Consider the following 10,073-nt stretch of genomic DNA (forward strand, 5'->3'; position numbering starts at 1 on the left):
GAGATGACGATATCGCTGATCCTGAAAAGAGACAAAGACCCGCTGCAGTGCGGGCCATACAGGCCTATTTCCCTCTTCAATGTAGATGCCAAGCTTTTGGCCAAGGTGATGGCGACGAGGATAGAGGACTGTGTCCCTGGGGTGGTGCATGATGATCAAACGTAGTTTGTTAAAGGGAGGGAATTGAATGCTAATATATGGAGGCTGCTGGGGGTGATGATGATGCCCCCACCGGAGGGGGAGGCGGAGATAGTGGTGGCGATGGATGCAGAGAAAGCATTTGATAGAGTGGAGTGGGACTACCTGTGGGAAGTACTGAGGAGATTTGGATTTGGAGAGGGGTTCATTAGATGGGTTCAGCTCCTGTACAGGGCCCCGGTGGCAAGTGTGATTACAAATAGGCAACGATCTGACTACTTCAGACTATATAGGGGTACAGGACAAGGGTGACCCCTGTCCCCGTTACTGTTTGCGTTGGCCACTGGCTATAGTGCTGAGGGGCTCTAGGAAGTGGAGGGGGGTACTTAGAGGAGGAGAAGAGCATCGGGTGTCATTATACGCGGATGATTTGTTGTTGTATGTCGCGGACCCAGTGGAGGGGATTCCTGAGATAATGCAGACACTCAGGGAGTTTGGAGAATTTTCAGGATATAAATTGAATATGGGGAAGAGTGAACTGTTTGTGATGCACCCCGGGGAACAGGGCAGGGGAATAGACGATTTACCGTTGAGGAGGGTAACAAGGGAGTTCCGGTATTTAGGGATCCAGGTGGCCAGGAACTGGGGAACCTTGCATAAGCTTAACTTGGCACGACTGGTAGAGCAGATGGAAGAGGACTTTAGGAGGTGGGACATGGCGCCCCTGTCATTGGCGGGCAGGGTGCAGGCGGTTAAAATGCTGGTCCTTCCGAGGTTTCTTTTTGTGTTCCAGTGCCTCCCTATACTGATTACAAAGGCCTTTTTTAAGAAGGTGGACAAGAGTATTATGAGCTTTGTGTGGGCTGGAAAGACCCCAAGAGTAAAGAGGGGGTTCCTGCAGCGCAGTAGGGACAGAGGGGGACTGGCACTGCCGAGTCTAAGTGATTATTATTGGGCCGCCAACGTGTCAATGATATGTAAGTGGATGAGGGAAGGGGAAGGAGCGGCGTGGAAAAGACTGGAGATGGCGTCCTGTAGGGGAACTAGTCTAAAAGCACTGGCGACGGCGCCGTTACCGTTCTCCCCCAAAAAATACACCACAAACCCAGTGGTGGTGGCAACTCTGAAAATTTGGGGGCAGTGGAGACGACATAAGGGAGTGACGGGTGCCTCAGTGTGGTCCCCGATAAGGAACAACCATAGGTTCATCCCGGGAAGGATAGATGGGGGATTTAAATCTTGGCAGCGAGCAGGAATTGCGAAATTGAAGGACTTGGTCTTAGACGGGACGTTCGCGAGTCTGGGAGCACTGACAGAAAAATATGGGTTGCCATCTGGGAATGCATTTCGCTATATGCAAGTGAGGGCATTTGTGAGGCAACAGGTGAGGGAATTTCCGCAGCTCCCGGCGCAAGAGATCCAGGACAGTGATTTTGGGGGCATGGGTGGGTGATGGTAGGGTGTCAGATATATATAGGGAAATGAGAGACGAGGGGGGGGAACGATGGTAGCGGAGCTGAAGGGAAAATGGGAGGAGGAGCTGGGGGAAGAGATTGAGGAGGGGCTGTGGGCAGATGCCCTAAGTAGGGTAAACTCTTCGTCCTCGTGTGCCAGGCTCAGCCTGATACAATTCAAGGTTCTACACAGGGTGCATATGACTGGAGCAAGACTGAGTAGATTTTTTGGAGTGGAGGATAGGTGTGGGAGATGCGCAGGAAGCCCGGCGAACCACACCCACATGTTTTGGTCCTGTCCAGTATTGCATGGGTTCTGGGTGGGTGTGGCAAAAGTGATTTCAAAGGTGGTGGGGGCCCGGGTCGAACCAGGCTGGGGGTTGGCGATATTTGGGGTTGCAGATGAGCCGGGAGTGCAGGAGGCGAGAGAGGCCGATGTTTTGGCCTTTGCGTCCCTAGTAGCCCAGCGAAGGATTCTACTTATGTGGAAAGAAGCTAAGCTCCCCGGGTGTGGAGGCCTGGATCAATGACATGGCAGGGTTCATAAAATTGGAGCGGATAAAGTACGCACTAAGAGGTTCAGCTCAAGGGTTCACCAGGCGGTGGCAACCGTTCCTCGACTACCTCGCAGAGCGATAAGGGAAAATAGGAAAAGGTAGCAGCAGCAACCGGGGGGGGGGGGGGGGGGGGGGGGGGCTCATTTGGGTCCTCAGGGGTTTTATGTGTGTGTTTATATATTAGTTATTTATATGAGGAGATGTTACGAAGTTACTATTTTAGTTACTATTTCTGTTGTTTCTTATTTTGTTGTTGGCAGTTGCCGTTAGTTAGCATATTATTTATTTTTAAAAACGATCAATGTATATATTATTACAAAGTTGTAAAATGGGAAATTTTTGTTTGATCGAAAAACTTTAATAAAATATATATATATTTTTTTTAAATCTGCTTTTCTATTCTGATGACCAATTGAATAGCCTCATACTTCACTACATTATTGCTAGCTGCTATTGTGCTGCCCATTCACTGAACGGGTCTATCTCGTCACAGCCTCTCTGTACCCACGCACAGTTTCGATTAGAGGCCGTTGCTTTCAAATTTAAATGTGGAATTCAATTGTATTATGATCACTAGTTCCCAGCAGATCTTTCACTCTGAGATCACAAATTAACCCTGCCGCATTGCTCACCGCTAGACCTAGAACAGCTTGAGAGTTGGTTCAACAATGCAGAAACTGCCACGAATGCATTTTACAAACTTATCTTCAAGGTCGCTTCTGCCAATTTGCCTCATCCAGTCTATGTGAAGATTAAGGTTTTGCACAATGACTGCATTGTCGGTGTTGCAAGCTCCAATAATGTATTATTTAATGTTCTGTCCAATGGCATAACTATTATCTGAGAGGGGTGCACAAACTACCCAATCAGCACTTTCTGACATTTGCTATTTCTAGTCAACATTTATCCATCGACCCCACACCACTAAAATAAATTATAAAGCGATCAAATATTTAATCGCAAATTGTGGGATCCTGCTATGCACAACGAGGCTGTCATGTTCCCCTGCACTACAACAATGACAAAACTTGAAAGCAGGCTGCCAGGTAGTGCACGGTGCGATTAAGTTAGGTTCTTTTCACAAGTCCAAGCTAGTTAGCTCCTCTTTACTTAAACTACAAATATTAACAGAATTAGCTGCGAATGGGAACTTTTATTTAATGTAAGTAGCAGAATACAGTGCATAACAGGGGTTTACATAATATTTATGAGCAGCAGCAGGTTATTCAGGCGAATAGGGCGATATCGGTGTTGCATGTTCCACACGAGCCATCTTACTTCATCTACAGCATCAACCCTGCCGCACAGTTTCTAACGCATGACATGAACCGCGTTGACATCAAAAGCACACATTCAAAAACAAAACGGTCTATTAAAGCAAGGTTGTTGCAAGAACAACTGCCTTTTCTTCAACTACTTACGCGCCAATGAAAATGTTTCTGGCTGTACATCAAAGCGAAAGGAACATATAATTCATTAAACTGCACGAAACAAACATCAGGTGTGCGACCCAAACCTTCCACAGATCATCTGACACATTTAGACCGAGGGCACTATTACTCCTTTATGCCAATTGGCTACGCTCAGAAATTGTCCTGACCGAGAAATACAGGTTTGAATGAAACACACTTTGAAAAAGCCTGGCCTCCCGACAGAAAGTAGCAGCAAATCAGAAACAACCGATGTAGCGCAAACTTTGCCGTTTAATGAGGATCTAACGGTTGCTATGCGCTTATGAAGGTCATTACGAGTCACGTTTGATCAGTAGGAAGGAGGGTCCATGCATTCTGCAGGATCTGATCATGGTGTAAGAATGCCAACCGCCAAGCAGGTTTTAAACCGGCCTGGTGAACTGTCACAGCGCGGCACTCGGTATGCTTCACAACTTAGCTTAACTTTAGTCAGATTTCCTACTGCACTTTGCATACTACGTACAAAACATCCACAGTTACATATGTCAGAAGCATTGAGATTGGCCCCTTACCATATTTCCAAGAACATCAATTTAAAAGAAAGCAGCCTGTGTGCTTCCACAACAATGTCTTCCCCACAAATCACTTCAAAGCTGACTGTCCTCGCAGCCTGCCTGTGCATTCCGACTCAGCCAGGATTGGAAGAGAGTTCACTGCACTTGGCAGTAATGAGCAGAGTTAACGGTCATTGAAGAACGCGGTAGTTTCGCGTCTGCCTGACCTCAATTCGAATATCTGCTGTACCCAAATATCTTTTGATGCATCTCATATTGTAACAGGGCAGAGAGGAGACGTAATCCTCATTCAGTTCTTCGCTGCCCATTTCAGACCATGGAATTAGTCAATACGGAGCGAGTTTTACTCGGTGGCTCTTGGCTCTGGCCACTCTCGGTCCCTGCCACTCTCTGCTGGCCTCGTGCCAACACCGGCTCCTGCCATTCTCTGGCAGGCTAATGCCACCCCCAGCTGCTGCCATTCTCTGCCAGGTTAGTACCAACCACAGCTCCTGCCATTCTCTGCCAGCCTAGCATAAACACCGGCTCCTGCTATTCTCGGGCAGGCTAATGCCACCCCAGCTGCTGCCATTCTCTGCCAGGTTAGTACCAACCACAGCTCCTGCCATTCTCTGCCAGCCTAGCATAAACACCTGCTCCTGCCATTCTCTGTCATGCTGTCAATTCCAGCCCCTGCTATTCTCTGCCAGGTTAGTGACAACCAAGGCAGCCTGTCTCTGATTTTGCCTCACTACCAACTCTAGCCCCTTCCATTCTCTGCCAGACTAGTACCAATCCTGGCCCCTGCCATTCTCTGCTAGACTAGTGCCAACCAAGACCCCTGTCATTCTCTGCCAAGTTAGTGCCAACCATTCCCAATGTGGGTCTGGAGCCCCACATTGGTACCATTCACTGCCAGGTTAGTGTCAATCCAAGCCCCTGCTATTCTCTGCCAGGTCAGTGCCAACCACAGCCAGCCTGTTTCTGGATTTTGCCTCACTGCCAATCCTGGCACTCTGCCAGACTGATGCTAACATCTGCATGTTCCATTCTGCCAGGCCAGTACCAACCATGGCTCCTGCCATTCTCTGCCAGGCTAATACTATCCCTGGCTCCTGCCATTTTCTGCCAGGATAGTACCAACTATGACTCCTGCCATTCTCTGCCAGGCTAGTGCAAACATCTGCTCCTGCCATTCTCTGGCAGGCTAATACCAACCCTGGCCCCTGCCATTCTCTGCCAGGATAGTACCAACTATGGCTCCTGCCATTCTCTGCCAGGTTAGTACCAACTATGGCTCCTGCCATTCTCTGCCAGGCTGATGCTAACCATGACCCTTGCCATTCTCTGCCAATCTAGTGCAAACAACTGCTCGTGCCATTCTGCCAGGCCAGCACCAATCATGGTCTTGCCACTCTCTGCCAGGCTAGTGCTAATCCTAGTTCCCGCCACGTTCGGCAGCCTGGTGCCAATCCACTCTCTCTCCAATGTCTCAGCATCACAGATAAAGCAGTCCATCAGCAGTGAAGCCAGGAAGTGAAAACAAACTGTTTAATTAGACATATTTTTACACATTCTAATCGTTGTTCTTGATAACAATACATAGCCCGAAGTTTATAACATGAGCATTGAGTCGCCTCTTGCTCTGAACTCTTTCACTCGCATGTCGCACCATTTCAGCTGCTCAAAGCAGCTCACGAGGAGCCTTTAAAATCATTGTCCAAAAGGCGGCTCCATAAATCTTTCCGCGGGTCACTGCTTCGGGGTCATTTTGTTCTAAAATAGTGAAAAGACTCGAAGGGAAACAAACCTTATTCACGAATTTGACCGGAAAACGGGATCCAGAACATAGTTGTCTGCCCTCGGGAGTTGTTGAGTGAGGTTCGGCTGGACTGGGGAAGAGGGAGTGATTGGTGAGGAGCGGCTACGGGGCGGGCTCCGGGCCCACATTGGCTCCCGCAGCTGTCGCTCATCAGTGCAGGCGGAAGCGCAGCTCGAGGTGCACAGGTGCATTGGCTCAGTAAAGGTGAAGCTCTTGATCAGCAAGGGTGAGGTATTTGGGAACTGGCTTCAGTACATCGAAATAGATGAAGCAAAACTAATATAGCGAACACACAAAGAAAAGTATGATGTTGAAAATGCAATGGCCATGAGGAACCACCTCAGTTATGAGGATAGATTGCAGAGTTTGGGAATGTTCCTCTTGGAGAGAAGATTGGATAGAGATGTTCAATATCTGTGGGGGAAGGGGGTGAGGGACAGAGTAAATAGAAAAATCAAGAACGAAAGGGCACAGACCAAGTGATTTGCAAAAGAAGCAAATGCAATGTGAGAGAAAACATTTTTGCACAAGTGCTACGGGTCTGGAATGCACTGCCTGGAAGTGTGCTGGAGCCAGGTTCAGCCGAGGCATTCAAGAGGGCATTAGATAATTACTTGAATAGAAACTATGTGCAAGGGGACAGGGAAAAAGCAGGGGACTGGCATTAAGTCACGATGCTAGTCTGGACAGCTGGTGCAGATACGATAGGACAAAATGGTCTCCTCCTGAGTCATAACAATTCTGTGATGACCACTAAGTTTTTTTCAGGAGCTCCAGCTCTGAGCTTTGGAGCTTGAGCAATAGTTGTCTCCACTGCGATGCATCTGTGAGGCTCAGAGCTACTTTGATAGCATGTTTCCAGATATGGCCGCACCGCAACTGAAGGGCGTGCAGGCAGAGAGGGACGGGGCAACCACCAGGCCATCAAGGACAACCATGCAGGGGGTGTAAGGGTCTCCTCAGTGCATCTCACTCTTCAATCAGTATTAATTTCTCAGTATGGTAAGTGCTATAATTCCCCTGGGAAGGATAACTACAGCCAAGTTCACAGTACCATGGGTGGCTGAGCTGTGCAGGGGGTGGAGGAAGAAAATCAGGAAAGCAATAATAGTAGGGGCCTGAATAGTTAGGAGAGCAAACAGATATTTCTGTTGCTACAGATATAATACGTTTCCCCACGTGCTAGGATGAAAGATGTCACTGGGCAGCTGCAGAACACTTTGAGGGGGAACAGTGAACTGCTGGATGTCCGGGTCCTTATCGGTACCATGAAATGAGGAATGCAGTCTATAGGTAGCTAGGAGAAGAATTACATTGCAAGACCTCAAAGATAATAATTTCTCACCAGTGAGTACAGAAATAGGAAGGTAGTGCAACTGAATTGTGGCTGGAGATAATGTGCAGGGGGAAGGAGTTAAGGGGTGGGGGAGCCTGAGATGGGAACAGAAAATGCTGGATACACTCAGCAGATCTGGCAGCATCTGTGAAGAGAGAAAGAGTGTTCTGTGACCTTGCCTCAGAGCTGAGAAAAGTTAGAAATGTAACATGGTTTGAGGGGAGAGCTGAGAAAAGTTGAAATTTATAAGGTTGAGGGCAAGAGAGGTTAAATGGCAAAAGATTTCACGGTAGAAAAGCCAACAGAAGTATTTATTAATGGGCCAAGCAAACTACAATAGATGCGCCTGGATGAGATGTGAATAGCAGGATAGCAATCATCTGAACACAAAGTAAAGGAGTTAAGGAATAATCAAGAGAAAATAACTGAATCAGCAAAACAAAATGGGGGCAGAGGTAATTATCAGAAATTATTGAACTCAATGCTGAGTCTAGAAGGCAGTAAAGTGTCCAGTTGAAAGATGAGGTGTTCCCTGAGCTTGCATTGAGCTTCTTTGGGACACTGCAGCAGGTCAATGGGATCAAGGTGGAGTGTTGAAATGAGAGATGACAGGAAACCCAATGTCATGTTTGCAGGCGGAACAGAAGTGTTCCGGAAAGTGGTGACCCAATCTGCATTTGGTCTCCCCAATGTAGAGGAGAGCACATTTGGAACAATGAATACAGCATATAAATTAGAAGTGCGAGTAATAGAATCATAGAATTCTTCCAGTGCAAAAGGAGGCCATTTGGCCCATCAAGCCTGCATCAACCCTCCTAAAGAGCACTCTACCTCGGCTCAATCCCCGTCCTGTCCCGTAACCCCACCAAACCTTTGAACCAAAAGGGGCAACTTAGCATGGCCAGTCCACTTAACCTGAACATCGTTGGACTGTGGGAGGAAACCGGAGACCCCGCAGGAAACCCAGAGAGAGAGAGGGAGAATGTGAAAATTCCACACAGTCACTCACGGTCGGTATCGAACCTGGGTCTCTAGCGCTGTGAGGCAGCTGTGAGGCTAACGAATATGCCACTGTGCCCCCCATTCATGTGGAAACCGTTTTTTTGACACAGTGAGTTCTTGTGATCTGAAATGCACTGCCTGAGGGGATGATTGAAGCAGATTCAATTGGAACTTCAAAAGGGAATTAGATAAATATTAAATGTGAAAAACATTTACAGGGTTATGGAAAACAAGCTGGGGAGTGGGATTCATTGATTTGTTCAAAGGTTTGGCACAGGCATCAAGGGCTGAATACGGTCTCTGTCACTATTTCAGCTGAAAGGAGTGTTTGGGGCTTTGATGGTGAGAAGGGAGAAGGCAAAAGAGCAGGTATTGCATCTCCTATGCTTGCATGGAGAGGTGCTGTAAGAAAAGAAAGGGGTTTTGGAGTGGACCAAGATATCACGGAGGGAATGGTCACTTTGGATTGCTGAAAGAGGAATGGAAGGTGTATTTAGTGGTGATGTAATGCTGGAGGTGGCAGAAATGGCGGAGGGAACCTGAGCAATGCCAGAAAAGCAAAACTGGAACTATAAGGCACAGCATTGGTATGTGAATATGGAAGGTTGAGGAAACACAGGCCAGGGATTAGAAATCAAAGATGTTCAGTAATTAATGGTATGTATGGTGGCTTTTTGTCTGGTTTTGCACTGGATAGTCCAGTTTTCAATCATCTGTGCCCTCTCTGATATTGGACGCTTTTATATCCAGTATTTCTATTTTTTCTTAGGACCATAACTTCCGGGTTCCCCAGGGTCGCATTTAGAGAATACCCTTGCGATGTGCTGGGAGGGCTGTGGAGGGGGTCTGGCCTACCATGTGCACGTGTTCTGATCGTGTTCTAAGCTTGTGGGGTTCTGGATCTCCTTCTTTAGCACCATGTCTGCAATTCTGAAAATTGAGCTGGAGCCCTGTCCCTTAGTAGCCATATTTGGGGTGTCAGACATACCAGAACTGCAGGCGGGGGCAGGGTCCCATTCTGGCCTTCGCCTCATTGATTGCTCAGAGGTGAGTGCTGATAGGATGAAGGTCAGTTTCTTCACCCAGTGCCTCAGTGTGGCTGGGAGATTTGATGGAGTTCCTGTACCTCGAGAAGGTCAAGTACACCACATTAACACTGGAATGACGTTACTGTGAAAAGCCCCGAGTCGCCACATTCCGGTACCTGTTCGGGACACAGAGGGTGAATTCAGAACGCCCAATTTTACTTAACAGCACATCTTTTGGGACCTGTGGGAGGAAACCGGAGCACCCGGAGGAACGTACAGACTCCACACCGACAGTGACTCAAGCCAGGAAACGAATCTGTGACCCTGGTGCCGTGAAGCAACAGTGCTAACCGTTGTGCTACCGTTTTACTGAAGGTGGCAGCCATTCATTATGTATTTCAAAGAGTTGGACACCAACACCATCAGTTGCCAAAGGGGGGTGGGGGAGGGTGTGACGCAGGTGTCTAGGTGCGTTTGTTTTTCAGTTAGGAGGTAGGGGGAGAGGTTTGGTGTTTGGGTGGAATACGTTGTTTTGGTGTTATGTATAAAATGAAAAACGTTTGAATAAAATTGATGTGCTGGGAATTCCTTTTGGAAGTTCCCACGTAAGGGATTACCCGGCCATTCCCCAGAAGTGCTGGACAATTGCACTGGACTGGGAACCATCGAACAGAAGCAATTTAAATCGTTAACTTCGGATGGTTCTACCAGTTTCACCCTGATACTTTGAAAGATTTAGACAGTAAAAAATAGAGTAACAGTTTAAACAC

At 47.7% G+C, this 10,073-nt stretch overlaps 1 protein-coding gene across 2 annotated transcripts in view; it reads right to left on the minus strand.

Annotated features, from left to right (window-relative positions):
- LOC140391693 (protocadherin Fat 3-like) overlaps positions 1-6,013 on the minus strand; it is a 1,133,162-nt gene extending 1,127,149 nt beyond the window's left edge. Inside the window, exon 1 of one of the 2 annotated variants that reach the window (XM_072476450.1) lies at positions 5,926-6,013. The gene's annotated coding sequence lies outside the window, so the exon portion shown is untranslated. Of the gene's footprint in view, positions 1-3,570; positions 3,690-5,925 lie in introns of those variants that run through there. The other variant, XM_072476451.1, reaches the window with a different exon arrangement.
- Positions 6,014-10,073: the final 4,060 nt, after the last annotated feature.

The sequence above is a fragment of the Scyliorhinus torazame genome, chromosome 15 (assembly GCF_047496885.1).
Source record: "Scyliorhinus torazame isolate Kashiwa2021f chromosome 15, sScyTor2.1, whole genome shotgun sequence".
Taxonomy (NCBI): domain Eukaryota; kingdom Metazoa; phylum Chordata; class Chondrichthyes; order Carcharhiniformes; family Scyliorhinidae; genus Scyliorhinus; species Scyliorhinus torazame.